Source organism: Anser anser (assembly GCF_964211835.1).
Source record: "Anser anser genome assembly, chromosome: 3".
NCBI lineage: Eukaryota > Metazoa > Chordata > Aves > Anseriformes > Anatidae > Anser > Anser anser.
The window spans coordinates 107,755,881-107,779,279 of NC_139722.1; the positions used below are offsets into that span (position 1 = coordinate 107,755,881).

General features: G+C 38.5%; 1 protein-coding gene across 1 annotated transcript in view; it reads right to left on the minus strand.

The window, feature by feature from the left end:
• The window catches only part of LOC310896039 (uncharacterized protein), a 680,208-nt gene that overhangs the window by 433,948 nt on the left and 222,861 nt on the right, over window positions 1–23,399 (minus strand). The window contains exon 13 of the mRNA XM_083827872.1: window positions 17,081–17,145. The gene's annotated coding sequence lies outside the window, so the exon portion shown is untranslated. The remainder of the gene's footprint in view (window positions 1–17,080; window positions 17,146–23,399) is intronic.

Sequence of the window (23,399 nt, forward strand, 5' to 3'; positions counted from 1 at the left end):
GGGCTGCTCCTAAGAAGCATTTCAGAAATGTTAAATGCTGACTTTTTGTTTTGAACCAAGTTAAGCCTCCCTAAAAATTATTTTGATGCTTTGGCTGGTTCGGTATACACTGTCCTTGTTTTGAAAGGACACTCAACTGCAGACACACAAAACAATTAGTGACATAAAAAATTAAATACTGCAGTAAAAAACATATAAAACATCTTAACATCATAGTAAGCCTTAGCTTTGCATCTAGCTTTTGGTGTTTGGTATGCAGAGAGGAAACCATAACTATGTTTTAAATGACTACTAAAAATCAGTTTGTTCAGCAGGAAACTTTAGGGAAGTCTGGAGGGAAATGCTGAGTACAACCACTGTGAAGTTTGAGCCTCTAAGGAGTGATAATTAAGAATCTTCTCCAGAGAGTAGGTGCTTAGAAGCAGTCTTTCAAATTTCTGAGCACTCTTCTTTGAGACAAAAAAGCCAGGTGCCTGCCTTTCCTTTAGATTATTTGTGGTAAAGCCAGGTTATGCTTTATCCCATTGCCCATTTTCTCATGTGTCTTAATTAGTCCTTCCTTCAAACTTTGTTCTAAGTCATGCATGCAACTGAGGTGAGATTAATGGCCTGTCCTTTCCCACATCACTTTTCCCATCCCTTCTTAAATAAAGGTAGTACATTTGCTATTCTGTACTCATATCCATTCTCCCCTAAGGTTTATTAAAAATATTCACCAGCAGTCCTGCAATTTCATGTGCCAGCTCTTTCAGCATTGTGGGACAGAAATTAGTTGGTCTCCAGGCTTGAAAAGATTAAGCTCTTTGGGTTCCCATCTCGGAAATGATAATTTCTATTTACATAACTTCAGTCCTGTTAGCCATCTTGCCTTTGCTGAAATGGTCAACATCCCAGGCCTACTAAATCCCAACAAAAGCCATTCATTTCAATTCCTAGCTATGCATGGATTACGCTTTCTCTCTCTCTCTCTCTCACTGTATAGCAAACAATTCTTCACTCATTGTTCTTCGTGTGTATATATATATATGGCTGAAGAATCTTTTGCTTTTTTCCCCATTCCCCATTCCCCTGAGCCACTCAGGGGGAGGAGATAGAAGAGAGTGTATGGAGAAGGAGGAGTTTTTAGTTTCTCACTGTTCTACCTTGTTAATGATAGGTAATAAATTTTGTTAATCTCCCTATGCTGAGTCTGTTTTACCCATAATAATAACAGTTGAGTGATCTTTCTGTCCTTATCTCAACCCTTTAGCCCTTTTTCATCATATTTTCTGCCCCTTTTCCTGTGAGGAGGTGGAGAGAGAGCGGATGTGGTGGTGTTCAGCTGCCCAGGAGGGTAAAACCACCCACTTCTAATTTGCAGAACCACTTCTTTCTGAGACCACTTCATCCTCTGGGGATTTTTTATTTTATTTTTTTTTGTCCTTACAGCTCTCTCTTTCCATGCTCCAAAGTCTCCATTTTTCCCAATCTAAGTAGTCTATGCATGGAAGCACAACATACAATTGCTTTCCATGTTGGTGGGTCTGTCTCACATCCCTTTATTAAGAGGAAGAGTCAGGCCATGCTGTTTCAGTTTAGTCCAGTTTTTCAAAATTTAAAATCAACCCATATTGGTTGTGTCTAGCAAGTAGGAGATTTCTGCTTGGAAGTTCAGAGGCTCAGTTTTTGACGTTCAGTGCCACACCCCCACACACATCTTAAGCTATTTTTTGTCTGAGACACTCCCCAGTCAAAGAGTGTTTCTATCATTTTCTTCCCTGCTAGGAACTAGAAAATATTCCCAATCTGAATACAATCACAGCAAACACTGAGAACCCAGTAAGTAGAAACATAAACAAGAGGTTTAATGTACCAAAGTGGAGCATTACCTTCTTCTCTAGTGTCTTTTTAATTGTTTCAGTCATTAGACATAGTCTCCATATAATAAATGAAGTCATCACTTTGCCTTGTTCTGTGCTCCAGTATATTTACAAACTTTTTAAAAATGCCAACTATTTCTGTTTTGTTGTATGTGACTCTGAGGTATTTTAACATTTCTTTTGCAGTCCACAAAGGCACACTCATGCTATTACAGTGGTTGTTACTGAATCAAGAATATCAGATCAATATAAAATGCACTCACAACCAGTTTAACCAGCCACATCATGGATTCAGTTAATTGGCAGTCTCCTGGAAGCTTTAAATGGACCATCTGCAAGTAAAGACTAGAATTGTAGATGATCAAACTCTGTTGAACTGTAGCAGCCCAATATATTTAACATGACTAAAGTAATATTTAAAGATGTACAGTTTATCACTCTATAAAGTAATGCACCACAAACTGGGGAAAATATCCCTGTGCAAGCCTCAAGAATGTATGTGATAATCCCATGTCATTCAAGTTAATTTAAGCATTTCCCATAGATTCTTGGACCCAAAGGCAGTTCTCAGGCTTCTTCTTAAGTCTACTCACTGCTCAGATTAAATCCATTGTAAATAATGGTGCAGACCACATTTAACACAGTCAGACATGGGAAAAACAAAGCTGTCCATCTGAATTCAAGGAGAGGCTGAGCAACAGGTATCACTGGCTGAAGAGATGCTGATATCTGTTGACAAGAATGGCCCAAGACATTACACCCCACATGAGTGTAAGAGAAGAGCTAGGAGAGGATATCTTCCTGGGTGTGCTGTTCTGACAGCTCTCTGAAGTTCTGCTAAATGCCAGAATCAACACAGGTATATTCATCCTCACTAGGAATAATAGCAGCAAAATTGTGCACATTAGACCTGGACATTGAAGAACCAAAAACATATTCAATCTCCAGTGGTCATTTCACTCTCAGTGAGCAATAAATCCAACTGACCTCATATTGTGGAGGAGGGTATAACTGTAGCAGCAGAAAGCTACAAAGGAGTATTAAAATATAATGCTCTGACTGCATGCTGGGGTGGGTGGCGGTGAATCAATCAGGTTTATTGAACCTGCTGTCAAAACCAGACTGCTATAATTTGCATCTAACACACTGTTTTCTACTGAATTGTCTCTCCTCTCCAAGAAGCATGCAATCCCAACATAGTTTTTTCAGGTGGCTCTTCCTAGGGTCCTCCTCATCTCCCAGACTGAGAGGCCTACTCTTATTTAGCTGTCAGCTCTTTCTCCAGGTGTTTTCACTCTGAACAGATATACTCCAGTACTGGATGCCTGCGTACATGTGAGTTAGAATCCCAGAGTCATAGAATATCCTGAGTTGGAAGGGACCCATAAGGATCATCGAGTCCAACTCCTGGCATCACACAGGTCTACCCAAAAATTCTGACCATATGACTGAGAGCATAGTCCAAACATTTCTTAAACTCTGACAGGCTTGGTGCCGTGACTACATCCCTGGGGAGTCTCTTCCAGTACACAACCCTCTCAGTGAAGAACCTCTTCCTGATATCCAACCTGAACCTCACCTGTCGCAGCTTGACACCATGCCCTCGAGTCCTGTCGCTGGTCACTAAAGAGAATAGATCGACGCCTGCCCCTCTACTCCCCCTTGTGAGGAAGCTGTAGGCCGTGATGAGGTCTCCCCTCAGCCTCCTCTTTTCTAGGCTGAACAGGCCAAGTGACCTCAGCCACTTCTTGTATGTCTTCCCCTCTAGTTGAGCGGAGCCACATTGTCCACCTTGGTCCTGGTTTGTTTCCAAAACAGATTTCATTACTGCTGAAATACATGCCATCAGCTACTTGCCCTGTCTAATGACAGATGACAGAAAGTAAAGCCAGTGCAGAGAAGGATAATAAAGGATGACTGCAGGCTTATAAGACCTGTAGTGCATACCGGTATTTGACAGCAGATGGCCAACACTTACAGACATTTCAGCTTTATCTAGCACTGCTCTTGTTACCTGAATATGCAGCATCTCTCCCTTATAGAGCTGTCTGCTCTCACATCAGATCATATACACGTACCATAAACTCGTCTGTTCAGGTTCTCTGCCATTGACTGCTGCTCAAACACCTTTCTCTCCTTTGTCTGCTTCCGAGCAGTACTGACTTTCTCCATCATATGCTTCCTTTTCCCTGCCACCACCTGTGCTTGTAATCCCAGGTGAATTCAGCTCTCACACTCATGACCCATACAACCCACAACTGAATGGCTCCTCATCTCTTTTATTCAGTCCTCCCACTCCAATAATTGCAGCATGTCAGGACACACTGTTCTTGCTGCCTCTCATCTCTTTTACAGTAGTGATTCCCCACTCTGACTTCTCTGCCTACCCTTCCCTTGGACTCTCTCACCCTGGGTGGCACCAATTTCCATGCTCCAGCACTGTGAACTTCTCCACCCTGATGACTAATTCCTCTTTGGTCTTGCATGCTGACGTAGGCCTGACTATCACTTCTTTCCTCCTTTCTTTCATCTTATAACTTGGCAATCCCAGTAAAACCTCACGATCCCCTTCCTGCATTCTCAACATTTCTGATAGAAAAAACAAGATCAGATGTATACTATGGATTTGTCCTGTCAGCATTTAACTCATTAAGCAAATCTCTCCTTTCACTTGAACAAAATCCTATGTTGTCATGGATGATGATTATTTTGCTGTTGTTGTATGCATTTATTTTCACAGTACAACTGGGTCAGGTGGACCTTCTGGTAGCAAGTGTACAGGCTGTGGGAAGCAAAGTATCTGTGGAGTGCAAGATGTTGGCATGGAGATCCTGTAACCAGAAGAAACAGATCCACAGAATCCAGCAAAGACTGATGTTACCTGAAACAGACACACGACCATGCCTCAGATGTAATGGGAATAAAGAGACACCAAACGACCTGCAGAGAGCTCTCTGAGGAAGCACTCCAAGTTGTTAAGAAGCAAGCATGAAAGAAGACTACTGCCCTGCAAGAGCAGAGGAGAAAGGGGCAGATTTGTTTACAACCCCTTTTTATCTGTCTCAGCTGAAGTTTTCTCTATTTTCAAAGATTTCCTTTTAGTTTCTGTTCTAATAAAACTTGGCTATTGAATTTACAAGTCCTTTTGGTCTATTCCAGCATGCTCACTGTAAGGACTGTCATTTGAGGATCTTGTTGCACATTTCTATAATCCTTGCAAACTTTTCACTATTTCTGGCTGCTCAAACAGATATTCCCACTTCAGCTCCTGTTTCTGCACAGGAGCTGAGTGTCTTATTTCAAGGGAGCACTGACACAATACATTATGACCTCTTATTTCCTCACTTGCTTCCTTTCTTCTTTTCCTCTCTTTCCTCCAACAGATGAAGAATTTAGCATTTGCTTTTCTTCTCTAATCCTTCACATGTCCTAGTGAGTCAGTCTTGCTGCTCTTCTCCCTTTGAAATCACTCTCTCCCCCCTATTGTTTTTCCCCTCCAATTGCAGCATGTTTGCTCTTTCCATACCCATGACCTCATTTGTCTCTTTCCTTTTGTCACATTTCTCTTTGACCTTTCACTTCCAAGACCTTTCAATACACTGCTGCTACTGGATGTCAGGAATCCCTTTTTTACCGTTCATCCTCAACCCCTTCTTACCTAGGTTCTGCTTTTCTTGCCCACATGCTCTGCAGAGCTAGTCCCTAATGGCTGCTTCATAATATTCAAGCAAGAACTCCATTTTCATGTGGTTTGATATATACCCTTCCTGGTACCAAATTCTCTGGTTTCTGTTATTTTATTCTTTCTTTCTCTTTACTCTCATATTATCACCAAGTGCATTTGTCTAACTCCATCTAACTCCCCTCATTTTTGCAAGGAGCCAGTTCTTCTAAAGCATATCCCAGGTTAACATGAAATCAGAAATGCAGATATCTTCACCTTGCTATAACCTCAAGTACCTGCGTATACTCCATATTTGTCTCCTACGAATACTCATTATCTCAGCCAACTTCTCAGTGATTGATAGCCATGAAGTGCAACAAAACCTAAAAAGAGTTCCTGACCTGTCCATTCCACAAGCCCTTCCTCTTTTTTCGATCACTGTAACTCACCACTTCGCTTGTTATTCAGGATGATAAAACCCTGTCTAACCTCCAATTCTGAGCTCTCATCCAAATTCTGCAGTGTTTTCTTGCATAAGATTTTTCAGTTATAATCTTTCCTGTCTAGCTACTGTCATGCTACTAAAAATCACTTCCATAATCTCACTTCCATTTTGCTTACTGAAATCATATTCATAGCCAATCTATTCAACTGCACCAGCTTTTTCACTTTGTATCCTTCTATGGACTACTTTCTTTACCACAAAAGTCATAAAATAATTTTCTTCTTTCTCTTTTAAAATACTTCATAAAGCACACTTTCCCTATAATCTTTTACTACCTGTTAAAAGACTACTTCCAGTCCCTATTCGGTTTGTGACCCCTCCTGCCATCATTTATTTGCTATTGTTGTTGTTTTTCTGTTTTTCAAATGAATCTTTCAATTTGTTGTACCACTGTGCCTTATGTCTTCCTTCATCCCTCTAAACTGTGTATTCTCCTCAGCCATGGTATATGCAAAAAGTCATACACTAAAACAATAAAAGTATCATTTTCCTGTTTCCTCTCAGTCTCTCTAGTAGCTGGATGTGCTCACCTGTAGCCTCTAATCTACACTAGGTAGAAAATTCCTTAAAGCAGAAAATTATTTTGTGTGAACTATTTCCTAAGACAATGGGCACTGATCAGTGATGAAGGCTCTTTACTGGTATTATAACACCAAAAAGTGGTAGTAGCATCATTACAGTAAGAGGCCATCGAAGTCTATTTTTGCCAGTTGCCTTTGCCAATATCTGGGTGAAAAAACTTCATCAAGAATCAACATTATGAAGACGCAAATACAATCATTTGTGCCAGAAAGAACTTTTAGACTGCAAATGCATTGCATGCCTGAAAATAACTGGTAATTTATTAAATTCAAAGAAATAAAAGCTAACTGACTCCGCTGTACCCTGCCTCTGGATCTCATCTCTTTAGAATTCTGCAAAATTTATGTAAGCCTAATATAATCTACCTATGTGTCATTGTTACTTACATTGTGGCAGCACACTCTCTACATGAACCAGGACCCCAAAACCTCAGCGCTATTCAAAGAGAACCAGATGGGGAATACATTCTCAGCTACAGCTGGGTCTATTCTGAATGGCACTACAAGCCATGTTTTCAGAATTGTCTCTCAAAAATAGTCGGTCAAATAAAAAAGAAAAAAAAAAAGAATTTCTGTACTAAGACAATGCAGATCATTTTGCATACCATCTGCAAAGTACTAATTATACACACCGTTGCTATTTGTCAGTATAAGATATTTCAGAATGATATCTGTAAGCCATCTGCCAGCTATCTTACTCACATTCTTTAGATCATCAGCAAGAAATCTTACACATTTTTTCCTTAGGTAACAATCTGCAATATGCAAAAGTAGTTAAATGGAAATGACTTTCTAAAAATGACTTAACATATAACTGAATTCGAGTGAACCCCAAATGAATTATTTTGAATTGTTTTAAAATGTCATGTTTGAAGTCATGTTTTTGAGACTTCATATTAGGTGTTATGCAAGACTTTCCATTCCATTTTATTTGCTTTATGATAATTTATTCTGTCCTTTATGTGATCTGTGTTTAGAAACAGCAAGGACTTCATGTGTTAAAAATAAAGCATCATTAGCAGTTACATTATGCAAACAATTTATGTTCCCCTAATCCCAATCTTTGTATTTTGTACCTGCTTAATATGAAAAAGTTTTGTTCAGTTGGCTTTATTTTTGTTTCATTGGTTGTGCGCTTTGTTGTTGTTGTGTTTTTTTAAACATACATGAAGTATTATTCATTCTTGGGGAAGCAGTTTTGCAAAATTTTTCCTCCTTTCTCAGCTTCTCTAAATGTGTAATTTCATTGCACAATTGGGTACAATTTAGGTACAGGAAATAACATGGAAAGGAGAAGAGGAATTAAGAAAGTTAATTCCCATACAAACAGCGAGCAAGAACTATAAAAGTGAAACATTCAGTTCAGTGGCCATCACATAACCTTCTGCTATAACTGAAATGACATCATATACATGATCAAAAGAAGATCTCATAACCAAATAAAAAAAGTCTTTCATTCAGATACATGAGATGTGAAGAGTTGTACTCAGTTCTTGACTCTGTAACAGGATCCTGACATGACCTTGTGCACATCATTTAATCTCTCCTTATTTCAGCTCTTTTCCAGAGGAAAACAAACAAAAACAACAAGAACAACAAAAATGTTAATGGTCATTACACCACGTTTAAACATCCCACTGCTTCTCCTGGCCCCACCCAAGCATCGTGAACCTCACACTCCAATCCCTCACTCTGATGCAGATCATGCCATCACCAGAGCTGATGTCCTACACTTATCAGCAGATTACTGTTGTAGGTGTTGTAGCAATGCAGAAGAAAAAAGGGAATTTAGTAAGTGTTGTACCAATGCAGAAGGAAAAAAAAAGGAATTTCTTCTTCAAGGAGGATAAAACTTAGTATATGAAATTTCAACATCTACAGATACAGAAAGGATTTTTTTTAGACTTTTTTTCAGGAGGTAGTAAAGATGACATGCAAATGTCTGTAAACAAATCCTTGGTGTGTAAATTCTCCAGAATCATGAATCAAATAATCCAGAAAGGCTCTGTTCCATTGCACAACACCTGCTAGGATTTCCCAACAAATCTATACAGAAACAGAAATCATAAATATATATACATATATATATATATATTCACAAAACCAGAATCAACTATGGATAAAGAAAAAAAAAATCAGTGTTTTTTTTGGTGGGCAAATGGGTTACTTCATAAGAACATGAGCTTCTACCTTCACCACCCTCACTCCATCTGATGGAGTTTTTCTACTGTCAAGTACATTGAGTTTATATTTTCATTGCCAAAAAAAAAAAAAAGAAAGAAAAAAATGGCTATTTGACAGCAAAACAACTAACCTGATTTAGCTAGAACATTTTGTAAGAAAATCAGCTATGTAGATACCATCTTAATATATCTGGCTGAGGTCAGCCATAGTTAAAAGGACATTAATTTCACCAAGCTATGTCAAGGTAAGGACCACTTGACTCCATCTAGGACTTTGCCACAAAGCAACTATCTGAAATTAATTATCTCAATTAAATAAATAATAATTTAAAAAAAAAAAAAACTATTACAGCAAAATGCGTACATATTGTTATTGCAAAGACCAACCATAGAGAGTTCATACAGGGCTATGCTGAGACAAATGGCTCACAAAATGTCAGAAAACATGCCTGACAGATGGAAGAATCACAAATAGCTTGAGTTAGTCTCTCCTACATCTCATCAGCTGGCCTAGAAACTACAGGTGAGTACAGGTGACTTGCTGTCAACCAGAACCCTCAGGTCTCTTGCTGCAGAGCTGCTCATCTCCCAGTCTGTAGATATATCCAGGGTTGCACCAACCCAGGTGCAGAAGGGGGAAAAGGGAATAAGTCAAAGAGAGTTTCCTGCATTCTCCTACCCAAGCACACATGGAATCAAGCAGAAGTTAACATGCATTTATTATGGGAATGGATGGAATCAAGGCTTAATGAAATGAAAAACTATCAACAGATGTCGCCAGACCAATACCATTACTTTTCACTAATGCATGCAGAGAGTCTTAGGGCTAGCTATTTGTTAAACATGCCACTGCCTACTTTCCAACCCAATATCACATAGCCTCTAATCCCTACTGAATCATATGAATACCACAAATGTTCACAGCTGGAATATGGCATTTTGTTGTTTCTCTTTCAGAATATTTTATTTGTTTTTTTAAGTCATCCCACAAGCATCTCTGTTTGAATTTCCTCCAAACCATGTTCAATCCCACAACAGGCTGCCTCTCAGTGCTGTGTCTAATCAGTGTAATAACAACAGAGCTAAGTTAGAAATGTCCTGTTGAATCCAGCACATTAAAAATAGGATTGTTTGGGAGTGTGCATACCAAATCACATGGCTAATGCCAAAATATTACCCAGGTAAAGAAGGTCTTTCTCAACAGAAAACAATCACATGGTTATTGCGCAAATGGTGTCAATACAGATTCAGTACTCCCAAAGAACCTCTTTATTGTGCCAGTTATACGATACACTCAGCTGCTTTCTTCTCCACTTCATTTACTTCGTTTTCAAATAAACAGTTTTATGCTTGGTACACAAAATCTTACTTGCCAGATACACTACAGTTTTCATGTGTGTCACAAGCATTGCCTCAAAGAGCTCACTGCCTGCTTTTCAAGGGGATGCAGTTAGTAGGAGTAAGAGAGAAGACCTAAACTGAAAAGATCATTCAGCTTCTGCCTTCAAGCAAGCACACACAGGTTCAACTAGAAATGAGGGTTTTATTTGTACAGGCTCACATATGCTTGGCTTTGTGGAAAAGGTAAGTGTTAAGAAGGAATATCAATGAGAAAAGTGCAATGACTTATCAAACGACCTAAAATGATGTTATCCAAACATAAGACAATGTAGAAAAAGGCACAGAGCATGTTTATGTATGAGTGGGGAAAAGTGCAGTAGAGCAAGGATTACTTTACAATTAACCAGGTTGGAGATGTGGGCAAATATGGACTTACACAGGACTGCAAGAAAAGAGTAAGATTTGAAACACTGTGGCATGGCAACAGAAGGGGGGAAAAACTTCAGTGCCACGTTGTCACTGGATGGGAAAAGCATGGGGAAGGTACTGAGAAAATCAAAAGAGAGCTTGCAGCAATCAAAAGAGGATGAGGGCAGTTATCTGGGCTCCGTTTCCTGGCTGATACAGACAAAGGTCTAGCTCTTCAGAGGAAAGCAAAAGAAGGATCAGCAAGATTGGAGCCTGACACAGGCAGGAAGAAAAAAAGCATTATCACTACTCTTATCATTCTGGGTGGTGGGACAAGTAACCGTATAGTATCACAGAGGATGAAGAAAGGCTCAGGGAGGCAAATCAGTAGTTTTCTGTGTGCAAGATTTGGTAAAGAAACATCTAGCCATTCCTAGCCATGTCTGGGGAAGGGACATGTTCAGTCCTTCAATGTCATGGAGAGCCAAGGTGCCTCCTTGCAGTGACACTTCCACCAATACATGAATGTGTTGGTGCAGTGGTACCTTGGAAAACCAAGTCAAATTCAAGTATGTGTGATATATTGAATAAATATCACAAGGTATTCTTTTAGCATTTTCCAATGTCTTGATATTTTTACTTCATTATTACAAGCATGTGTTTCAACATGCAGTCTCTAGCTTTCATTTAAACCCAAGAAAGATAAACAAACCCTGCTTAAACTGTCTGTCTCTTGAAAGGAGAAATTGAAGAAGATAAAGAATGAAGAAACAATTAAAACTTTGAAAATGCATGTACCACCAAAAATCTCTATGGTATATGCACCTTATTTCAGATCACCTCTTTTAGAAGATAAGACACTGAAGCAAAGGTAATAGCTTGTTTCAACAGAACAGGTACTTTGTGAATCCCATGTTGATTTCAATGCTCCCTGACATGAGAGTTGAAAGCTTTTTAAGAAATTCTCCATGCGAAAAGAGCAATCATCATTAGCAGCAAAACAGAGATATACCTTTTCCAACCAAAAATAGACATGACTAGAGAGTTTCAGGATGTCCTCAGTTAATCCACAAAACATTTTTATAATCCTGTAATTTTCACATTGTTTAAAAGCTAAGCAAATAATCTACTGAGACAATTTAAATATTTTTCTTGCTCACCAACTGTCTACACACAGTCTGACTGCAGTTCATTTGGTATTGGGACTCTGCTTTGAGTGCTTTCCCACAGCAAGTTGTCATTAGCAGTCCTTGCAAATTGTTTAATTGATTTCCTTTAAGTAATCAAACCCTGCTGTGGCTTTGGTGCTTCATTACCTGTATCAAACATTACAGTTGTCTTACAAGGTGGTCTTGTTCTCTTATGTTGTGGCTGTAACAAAGTACTGCTGTAATTTATTCATTTATAATTTGGCAGTTCCCATGTTCTCTCACACAGACCTGTCCCTTTCATCATGGCTCTCACAGGCTTAGTTATATAGATATGAGACTGAATGTATAGCCTAAAGAAGCTTTACCACTGAGTTCAGAAGGCATTTAACTTGTTCCTAGGCCTCCAGTGCAACAAAGACAAAATAGTCTTTAAACTTCGGTCTGTAATCAGTATGAATCTAGATTATGAGCCTGAGGTTTTTCAGAATAATCATCTCAAGCTGTGGCTTAGTTTTCAGGTATAGCCATAATAAGTTAATGAAATCGGTGCTCTACATCATAACCTCAGCACAACAGAAATATGTGTCAAGAATATTTTCAAGACGTAATTTTCTCTAGGAAAAGATGAAGAAAAGTGAGAACGATTGAATCTGTGGAAATTGTTGACCTTTTCAAGTCCTGGTGTTGTGGTTATCCTAGCCTCCCAAAACAACAGAATTTTTGCCAAAGCACCCCCCCCAAAAAGATGTAGACTTCCAGGCCAAAACGATCCCAAATTGAAGATATTAAATCAGTACAATAATCAATATATAAAATCAGTAATATAATCAGTATAAATGAATTAAGTTTTTCCATCTGTTATTGTTCTCGTTGACAAAAATAATGTATTGTTCTTTTTCCAGTCTACAGAGCATCACAGAGCTCTTCCCCAAAGCAACTGGGAAAAAAAATGAGCTTTGTGGATGGTGGACGCATCCACCGTCTTTTTTGCATGAAAATAACTAACAGATGAGTATTTATATTTAGGATTATAGTTTTGTGTAGACAAACAGCAGATAAATGTGTGCCCTTGGTATCTGGGTTACATCCTTTAGGAATTGGGCCTAACGTTCTCTTTCCATAGGAAGAAAAAATAATAATAAAATAAAATAAAATAAAATAAAATAAAATAAAATAAAATAAAATAAAATAAAATAAAATAAAATAAAATAAAATAAAATAAAATAAATAAAATTAATAATAAAATAAAATAGAAAGATTCTAAGAAGCAATGCGAAAATGAGAAGATGAGAAATAAGCCTACTTTGAAATATATCAATCATGATACACAAATGCATGCCAGAAGCACTTTAATTGCATTCAGGATAAAGTAAAAAGTACAAGAGATGTAAAACAAAGTGGAAGATATAATGAGATGTAACAAATGAGAACCAGGAATAGCTGTGTTGCAAGTCAGAGCAATATGCAAGCTTATTTACAAATCAGAGGAAAAATAATCACCCTCGGATTCAAGAAAAAGCCTTTTCCAAACCTCCCATTAACTGTATAGTGATGCATGTAGTTGCCAGATTTTAATGATCTAGCCTAGATTTTTTAGAACTGATTTGCCTCCATTTGTGACCCTTTGTGGCTAGCAGAGAGGGTCCAGAGGCTATGAGAAACCTCTCCCAGTAATCCAAAACTGGTCATGACTGCATACCTACATGGTCTACACTGTGACAGAAGAAATACACAGCTGAACTACAGCAAGAGTGATGCAAACTAAGTAAATTCTATGATTCTATGAAAGTGTGATCAAGGCAAATGCATGCAAACATGATTCTGGTTTCTGCAATGGTCTACTGCCTCACGGAAATATTATAATCTCACTTTTTCCTTTTTTCTTTTTTTTTAGTGTTGCCTGTACTTCCTTCTCTGTGGCAAGTCTGGCAAAGTTTGGAACTAAGAGAGACTGTGGAAGGCATGGTTATCTTATATCAGCAACTTCAAAACTAGAAGGAAACAAAAAACAGCCTACGAGAGCAGGTAAAAGCACAGCTCAAGGCCAAGACCAGAATTTCAACCTATGTCCTTGAGTGCTCGTTGTGCCTTGAAATCTTAGATCACTACAACTGTCTTACTGAAGGACCTTCAAAGCACTGTATATTCTGCTACATGAAAGAAAGGTTTTCAGTGTTATTTTCTGTTTGAGCAAGAGAAATATGGTATTATATGCCTTATACTGGCAAATAAACAGAGGTGAAAAATGGCTGTAGCACAGATGTGCTTGAGAGAAAACATAGCCAAATAAATGAAAGGGAACCACTGTAGCAGTGATTCATGTGTAGTAAAGGTATTCTACCCATCTGCTTGTTATTCTGCAAGGCAGCTCAGTTTGTCCAGATACATCAGCCTGCTTACTCACTGCTCGCTACAGCATCCTATTCACCTGTTTTTTTCTTACAGTGCCAATATTGATAGCCCTATTCCAAATAGCCTCAAAATGATGGTCCCTGCCAACAGACAAATCCACTGTGGACATTGTGACCACTACTGAATGTTAGAGGAAGCAAATCAATAGAAGGGGTATCATAGTAGTCAGCTGGACTGCTCGGAACACCAGAAAAGAAAAAAATGGATGTATGAAAACTTTATGCAAGAAAACTGTATTGTTTGTCATTCATTATTTAGTTATCTACCAGTATGAAAATTTTCAGCAGCACAATCTGGAAAACTAATCCATGCTTTGTGCCCTAGGTCTGCCAATTTCAGGAGCAAAATTCTCATTTGGTTTCAACGGATCCTTGTTTTCACTTCACTGTGAAAAGAAAGACTTCAAAGAATATCACATTATTTGCAAACTTCAGCCTTTGGCAAGTAAGTATGAACAAATACTCTCACAGTTCCCAAACATTTAAGAAGATTTACATTAAGTGCAATAAATAATTCAGTTTGCATTGCTCCTGGTACAAGCCACTTTATGAGCTCTGGTAAAGATGTACAGAGAAAACATGCCCAGACACAGTGGATAAAACCTGTGCTAGGGTGAAGTCAGCTGACCTTCCTTCTGACTCTAACAATGTTGTGCTAAAGAATGTGAGAGGTCTTCTACTGATATCTACCTTTCTCATTTTCTCAGTGAGGCCTGAGCCTCAGCTTCTCCATGTAGCTGCAATCAAATTTAGTCAATGTCATGAAGAAGAGAAGAGACACTGTCTCATGCTACCCGACTTCAGCGGCTCCACTGGTTTCCACAGTCAGAGCCTGACAGCTTGATATTTCCCAGATGGCTCAATAGCACAATTCTTGCTCTTCTTCCTGACCCCCTGCATGAACCAAACTGAGTTTATGACATAAAGCTGAAAAGTTTAAAGGAGCCAAATCAGAGTCTGAACAGTGTTTTCACTACCTCTCATATTCTTTACTTTTTACCAGGGGCTTTCACAGACCATAAGGAACAGTGCAGCATTTCTTGCTCTAAGGAGACCTAAGCTAATAGTTTTCCCAGTCCTCAGCAAGACACTGATTGCAATGCTTTTGTTGGAAACTAAAGCTATATCCCTTTTTCAGATGCGTCTTAGCTTGCTGCCTAGAGGCACTAGACATGCTACTCAAGGGCCCTGTCATGGAGGAGGCAGTGCAAACCATATCGCTGCTAGCATCGTTATGGTCAAACCCAACAGAGTTTCTGCAGATTCGGCTGAAGGATTAGGAGCTACAGAAATGCTTCTCTCCAAGTAGGCGGTAATCTTTAATACTACTGCTATTTACAGATGTGGTTACTTAGATCTACATATTCTGTCATCTGCTCTGCTTTTAATACAGTTAGGAAAACACTAAAAGAAGCATGTCTGCAACTATTAATCTGAACATTTTAAGTATTTTCTGCACCCTGCTCGAGGCCTTTGGGTTGGTTATATGAAAATGTTTGATTCACCTTTTTTTTCTGACCTAAGTTTTTGGACAAACTTTTAAAACCCAAGAAAGAGTGTTCCTGGCAAATAAGCCTCAGTTTCACCCACACAATTATTTGTGCCAGAGTGCCTGCATGTTTATCTAATCAAGGAGTAGAAAAACCATTATGAAATGCTTCTGATCGATAGCCTGTAGGCACAGAGCTCGTAGGCACAGAGCTTAAACGTTGAATATTCATTGTCAATCAATAGTGTAAACATTCAAAAACACTTGCTGAAAAAACTCAAAACCCTATCTGAGTAAACCACAATCTGCTCACAAATATACTGCTAATGCTAAAAGGAACATTCCTCTAAATGCTATTCTTTGCAGACTGTCAATACCTTTCCAACTATATATTTAAGTTGCTTAAATCTTGCTGAAAAGTATGGAAGTTTTCTGAATTTAATATTTCTTTTCAGATCAGGAAAAACGAGGGCTAGGTAAAAGACAGTAATGAAATATAAAGATCTGAAAAGGAGGGAGGGGGCATTTAGAAAGATTTTGACATTTGGTCTATCACATTTTTTAAACTAACCATGTGTCAGGAATCAACAGATTTGTTCCATTCACACAAGCATAGCAAAAGGAATGAGAAGGAATGATATATAATTGTATTTGTAGACTTTCCTATTCAAGTAAGATGCTTTCTCAGACTTTTAACCCAGGATGTGGAAACTTTTCAAACAATATGTTAAACAATTATTTTTTTTGCAGTATTTCTGGAAAAACATGTGATAAGTCATACGTGAATAATGTAGCACCACATTTCACTTGCAATACTTAAAATGTGGGTATGAAGACTTTCGAAGTGACACTCATCTTGCAAGTAAACAATTTATTCATTTTTTTTCAATGTATTTCAAAAAAAAAAAAGACTTTCACACTTCAGCAGTACAATCCCTAGGGACATAAAGATGATTTAGCAATACCTGGATAGTGTTCAGCTGTATATTTTTCTCAGTGCTTCTTTAGTTTGCTGAGCCATATACTGTGGTGCACTGTTTATAATTTGCACTTTTATGACTCCATCCAGATGAGAATCTCGAAGTATTTTTCAAACAAGAATGAACTAATCCTTGCAACTGAAGCAAGGAGAGGTTCAGTGACTTCCTCAAGGACAAAAAAAAACAACTTTGATTCAACTCACAGACTCCAGTCTGGTACATAGCAAACGGCTAATGTCCAAAAGTTCCCTATAAGTTTTCAACAACATTCCTTTTTACAGCCCTGATTTAATAATGTGATGCAAATAAATGAAAGAGTTGTGGTTGCTGAAATGAACTAGTTTGGGTCAGGAGTCAGATTTCTCAATGCCTTCTAGTCATCATACCAGATTTTCTGATTGGAAAATTTCTGGAAATTAGTTAGGGCATCAGAACAGTCTGACGTCCCAAGCTAAATATCATAGTTAAAAATTTACGGCAAGCATCACCATCCTGTCATGTGATTTACCTTGGCAGGGGGGTTGGTCTAGATGATCTTCAGAGGTCCCTTCCAACCTCATCCATTCTGTGATTCTGTGAAAAGAACAAAATTAATTGCTGATAGCTTTCAGGAGGAACAGCAAACAACCTTGACAGAGATGCGGCGTGCAAACCTAGACCCCCACCTAAAGTACTGTGTTCAGTTCTGGGGCTCCCAACATAAGAAGAACATGAACCTGTTGGAGTGAGTCCAGAGGAGAGCCGCAAGGATGATCAGAGGGCTGGAGCACCTCTCCTATGAAGAAAAGCTGAGGGAGTTGGGGTTGTTCAGGCTGGAGAAGAGAAGGCTCTGGAGAGACCTCATAGCAGTGACAGGGAAAACCTTCATTATGCAACAAAATATGATACTAGCTGTCCAGACAATAACTAGGGGGGTTATTGCAGGACTGGGGAAATGATTAGTTCTCAGAGCGCTTTTATTTTTATTTTGTTTTCAGTCATTTGTTGCAAAGGCATGTTTTTCAAACAATTAAATATGCAAAATATGTTGAAGGATTAACTGAAATGTTGAAAGATTAACAGGAGGTAATATTAACTTAACTGTTCTCAAGTATCCATTGCTTCAGTAAACAGCTCATTCTTCAGAGCTCCACTGCATCAAAAATACAGTAATTCACTTTTTATTTCTAAGCTCTCTATTCACCCTATTTTTTAAGAAAAAAATAATTTAATATCAAGAAATCCCAACTTCTTGCACCTTGCAGGGATTATAAGGAGTGTTGGCATGCATAGTGCATCTTGAAAGATTCTCTCTTCTGCATAGATGATACACTGGAGTATCAAAGTTTCTGATTCACCTCTTAGCTGAAGATGTTTTCAGGGTTATGTTTAAAACCTTTAAGCTTCAAGGCTTGATCAAGCATTAACACTTCGCTAAAGCAGAAGCCCTGATGCTTGAGAACAAACGCTGAAGTGAATAATGTGGTGCTAAAGATCATGCTGGAGATTTTAACAGAAACTGAGCATATCTACTTGATTACATATTGAAACCGTCTCTTTTCACTTAGTTGCTTTTATCTGTTTCCATATATGCAACATGTTTATTAGACAACGTGGGATATGCTCCCAGGTCAAAAAACAGACATAACTATTAACTCGAAGGGAACGGGATAATATACACAAACTGAGGATATGACCTCTATTTTCAGTGAAGTGACATAAGCCTCTCCAAATGAAAGAATACACTGAGAGGATAGTTTGCTTAGCAGCAGGAAGCCAATTAGAACAGATTCAAAAGGTCAAATTACCAACTATTTCTGATCTTACACTGAAATCAGCAGAATTATTTACATAGACAGAAAGAAGGAGCTTTGCTGTTAAGTAAGATCAGACTAAAATCCATGCTCTAACATAGAATTCCATCCCTTACCTAATTACGTATTTATTACATTACTAGAAGCTAATTTAAATCAGCAAAATTAATTTCAATTCATTTTAATTAATTTAATTAAATTTAAACTCAATTTTGATTAATTTAATCCTGGTGCAAAATCAGAATCAGACCCCAAATCCATAGACAGTGAATTCAATGTTTTACCTCATGTGAAAAGAAAATAAAAACAGAGTTACAAGATCCCTCTTTTATGTTGGTTCTGCAAAGGATGCTTAACTTGTACAGAACAGCAGCGAGTGCTGCAGAGAAGCAAGAGTCTCTCATATACACGCCAACTGCATGGCACCTTCAATTCCCCAGAAAAAGGTTGCACAAAGTCTGAAAGCATTAGGATTTCAAGGATAAGCTTGCCAGTTGCTGTATTAGCTCAGCCAGCCAGCATTTCCATGGGAGATAAACTAATGCCTCACTAATATATTGGCCACACTTCAGTAGCATTCTTAGAAGAGCTTTTGTGGTAGGACTGGAGGTAAAACAGTATTCATTTGAGAAACCTGCTTGGTTCTCATAAAATCACTGGACCCTTTTACACACTCTTCACTTCTTAAGAGACGTATCCTTTGTTATCCTATACCAGCTCTTCCATCAGATCTAGAGTAGTGCATTCATTTCCAGTTTCTCATTTAAGGAGATGCAGAACACAGCATCTGATCCAACACTTCTTGCAGTGTGCAGTAGCAATGGCAATTACCCTTTAGTAAGGCTATGTATATGTCGCTGGAAAATAGTCCTGTAAGCATGGGATATGGTAGTGTGAAGAGCCTCACCATGAGCAGAAAGGGCTGAGGTAGGTAGCACTGTCCTATCTCCTATTGTCCCAGCCACGCCAACAATATTGTCTTTTTAATTTGCAGAGTACTGCATCTCTCTATAATGAGATTCTGATGAAATAAAATTTGTAACAGTGTTGGCTTCAAATATCTCCACTGCGACTAATGAAGTTAACCCATATTTAATTTCAGGGTAACAAGATCAGATTTCAATCTCCAGTGTTACTTGTGGTGTGGTCATACCATTTCTCTGTCATGACAAAGCCACATACCACCAAAGAGAAAAAAAAGTCTTGCTAGAACACTCAAGAAATGGGCTTTAAGCTGTAAAGCAAGACTTGTCTTTTTAGACTTCACTTTTTCTGCATACATATAGTCCTTTTATTACTGCTTTATATGCCAAACTCATTCTGAACCTTAGTTATGGCACCTTAGCATTATGCTCCTTGAACTATATGGAAAATTAAGAATTAAACACAGAAATATTTACGTAAGAAAAAGGGAGAAAAATAGACTAAGAGAGGCACAACACTCGCTCTTAAAGTGCTATCTTGTGCTAAACACATTGTGCCAGATGCTGAGATCAATTTTTCTATGATATTGCCAACTGTCTTCAGCATTTGTTCAGGATATTCAGTGACAGTAGGTTAAGGCCAAGGGAAGAGAAAAGCGGATCATGTACTAAGTGGAATATCTGACATTTTTCAGGGCAGCAATCACCTCTTGCTGTAATGAGCAGAACACATGCTAATGTGCCATGGTGCATTGCAACCAGGAGAAAAGGTCACGCTTAACAGAGGGCTGCAGAAGTCGCTGCAAACTGAGCATCTATTTAATCACCACAATGAGGCCAAGAGCATTATCCATGGGTAATCATATTATTTCTCAAATACAGTTTGTCATGTTAAAACAATATTCCACCAGAATGAGAGGCTATTTGTGCCACTGTGGGATACTTTGAAGCTATGACTATCGGTTTTGTGGATTTGTGTCAAACGTGCAGGAGACGTGTGATATGCCGTTTGAGTTTTCCCATTAAATGAAACCCTGTGATGAAGTATTTACACAAGGATGTGCTGATACTATTTGGTCAACCATTTCAGGTAAGGGTGCTAAAGATCTCGTGCTAATTACATCATTGAAAAAGGCACCAGAGAAGCAGAACAAAGTGATTTTATTCACCCTTTCTTCTCTACTATTTCACAGGAAAATAATGATAATGCAGCAGGTCAAAGAGCAACAAAGTTGAAATATTATGGGGAAGAGAAATCTTTAATATGTACTTAACCATTTTTATCTCATTTATTATTCTGGGCTTATGAGGCAGTAAAGTACCTAGAAACAGGTTTATCTTATTCATGAGTATGGAGGTAGTTTTAGTAGTAGCTTTGCTTAATCACTTAGAGCAGAAACTAGCATTGACAAAAATTTCTACAAGTTGATGTGATAAAGATATTTAGGAAAATAAATTGAGTTAATAAATACAATAAGATCATATCAACATCATTCCTAAAAACTTCTGACTCATATGTCACAAAAAAGTATAAACGCACCAGTGTATGCTGGGAACAAAGAGGCAGAGGTTAATTCTTAGTCTGATCATAATATAAGCACAATCATGTGAGCAGACTGAAAGCAAGCGTTGCTCAATTTGCACCACTGCCATAATAGTATGGAAACCAGGCAGAATCTGCTGCTGATGAAGCTGAGTAATTTTAACTGAGAAAATCAGATAGTATTCCACTTTTCAGATTGCTGCTTCCTCCACTAGCCCCCGGTCTTTCCTTGCAACCCGCTGTATTCATTATTACAAAGTTCAAAGTCTCTCTTCTTTTCATCCCTGAACACAGCCCCAATTTGTGCTCGGTTTCCAATTAGGATTCAGCTGCAGACAACAGATCAGCTGGAGACAGGGAGAAGGGGTGGGGGTCTTGCTGGAAACACTGGCCTCTGCCTCAGCATCGTGTTTCCATGCCAACAAATAGCAGATGAAGACATATTGAAGTAGCAGGCTTTGTGAAGGAAAAGTACTGTTAATTTTACTTCACCTGCCCTCTGGAAGGATCATTACAGGGCTGGTGAACGCTTATCCACAAACAAAAATGATTTAGAAAGCAAAAAGAAAGATTCCACCTTACCCTCCACAACCTCTCTGTGTATACCCATCCAGGCACTTTCCGGAGAACTTAAGAGAAGTAGGCACTCAAGGTACATTAGCTTCAATGCCAGGATGTTCACAGACTTTGCTATGACCAGCTCTGGAGTGTTATGTGGTTAAATTGCCCACACTAGCCACTGGATCTCCAGACCCAAAAGATTTCAAAACTTTGCTGCTCCCCAGGTAACAGTATGGCAGCCGGGTGCTCTGTACCATTAGAGTGTGCTGGCTGCATGCTAATCTCTTTCCCGTCTCTTAATTTTGGTGTTATCACAAGCCCAGTTGGCAAATGTCCTCTGCTCCCTTGCCAAAGTGCATTTGATACTGGCCACAATAAAGCATTATGCAGGTACCAGAAGTGAGACTGAAATAGCAGGATGCAACAGAGCTACACAGATAAATAGGTATCTAGCTCACATCTCTAAAACTGGTCCTCTTCAGCATTCAGCACTGGATGGTGCATATATGCATTCATGCACCAGCTAAACATTTCTAAAAAGCCTGGTCCCCTGGAGCAGAATTTACTAATGCCTCACAGTCCCCTTCTGCTGACAGAGCTAGCCCTTACCTTTGACTAAAGATCCTTATTTCCTTATTATTTACATCAGGGAATTGGTTCTTCCCTATTCCACTTCTCCTGAGCCCAGCTGCTGTGTCTCATTCTTGTCTGAGGTTGAGATGTATTTACTTGCCCAGACCTTTGACCCAAGCAACATAAGCAAAGTGAAACATATTCTGAGATAGAAATAAGAGTCTTAAAACGTACCTTGGGTCACCACCATTCACTCCGTAATATCTGTTTGGCACAAAGATGCCACATAAGATGCAGTTGTGCAATACCTAGTGCTGCCAGCACCTTCTTTGGAAACAGAACTGAAGTGCTTTTGAAAAACATAATCCATCTCTTCACATAAAACTACACAGCTCATTTTACTTAAGGACTGTGCATCAGTGATAAGCTAAGCAACAGATTATACAGAGTATAAACAGGTACGTTGTAAAAGAGACTATAAACTGGTTGTATAGAGCTATCCAGTTAACCACTGAGACAGTATATCTATACTGTAGCATCAACATAGCTACATAAACAGGTATCTTGAGGTCATACAGCCTGAAAAAACAGCACTACATTTTAGGGGGTAAGGCTTTATATGGCCCAGTTCCCATGGAACTGATAATGGAAGGGAACACCTAAAACCTGTAATGGAGTTATTCTGTTTAACAAATACCACCTAATTTCAAACAAGACAGGAAATACATCCCTACTGATTTTCGACACTATTCCCACATCTCGTGGACTTTTATACAGTAATAAATTGGGCACAGTGGTAATTTGTCCCCTAAGTTTATATCTCCTATCTACTGGCTTCATTAATGATCTGAGCTCTGTCTATTTAAGCCTCTGTTTAATGACACCATTCCCTGTATTGGTCATTAATGCCTTTACAGTTTAATGCAGCATGACAAATGAACACAGTGCATTTCATACAGTTGCAACTACAGTAATGCCTCATTTGATATTCCTATCAAATGGAAGTAGAACAAGCAGACAAAAATGTGCTAGAAATGCAAACAGGCTTTGGGGAAAATAATCAGTGTTCACAACTTGCACACTGCTTCAAGTATTTCACATTTCTGTACTCACCTGAACTGAGTTTTCCAGTCAGTTTAGGTCAAAATTGAATGAATTCCATAGAAAAGTCTTCAGATTTTCCTGACTGCTAACCTTCAATTTGGTGCTGCTGTAGAGTTGCTTCAATTCAACCATTTGAATTCACATTACCTTAAGGGCTACAGAGTCTAAAAGTTGTTTTACATGTAAGAGTGAATAGCCTAGAATTTTTTGCATGTCCTCTCCCATACATTTGCTACTGTGATATTAATTATGAAATGAGTGCAAAGGCAATGTGTCAGCAGTATAAGGAAGAATCAAATTTCTTTTCTTAGACTATTTAATTTTAGTCCA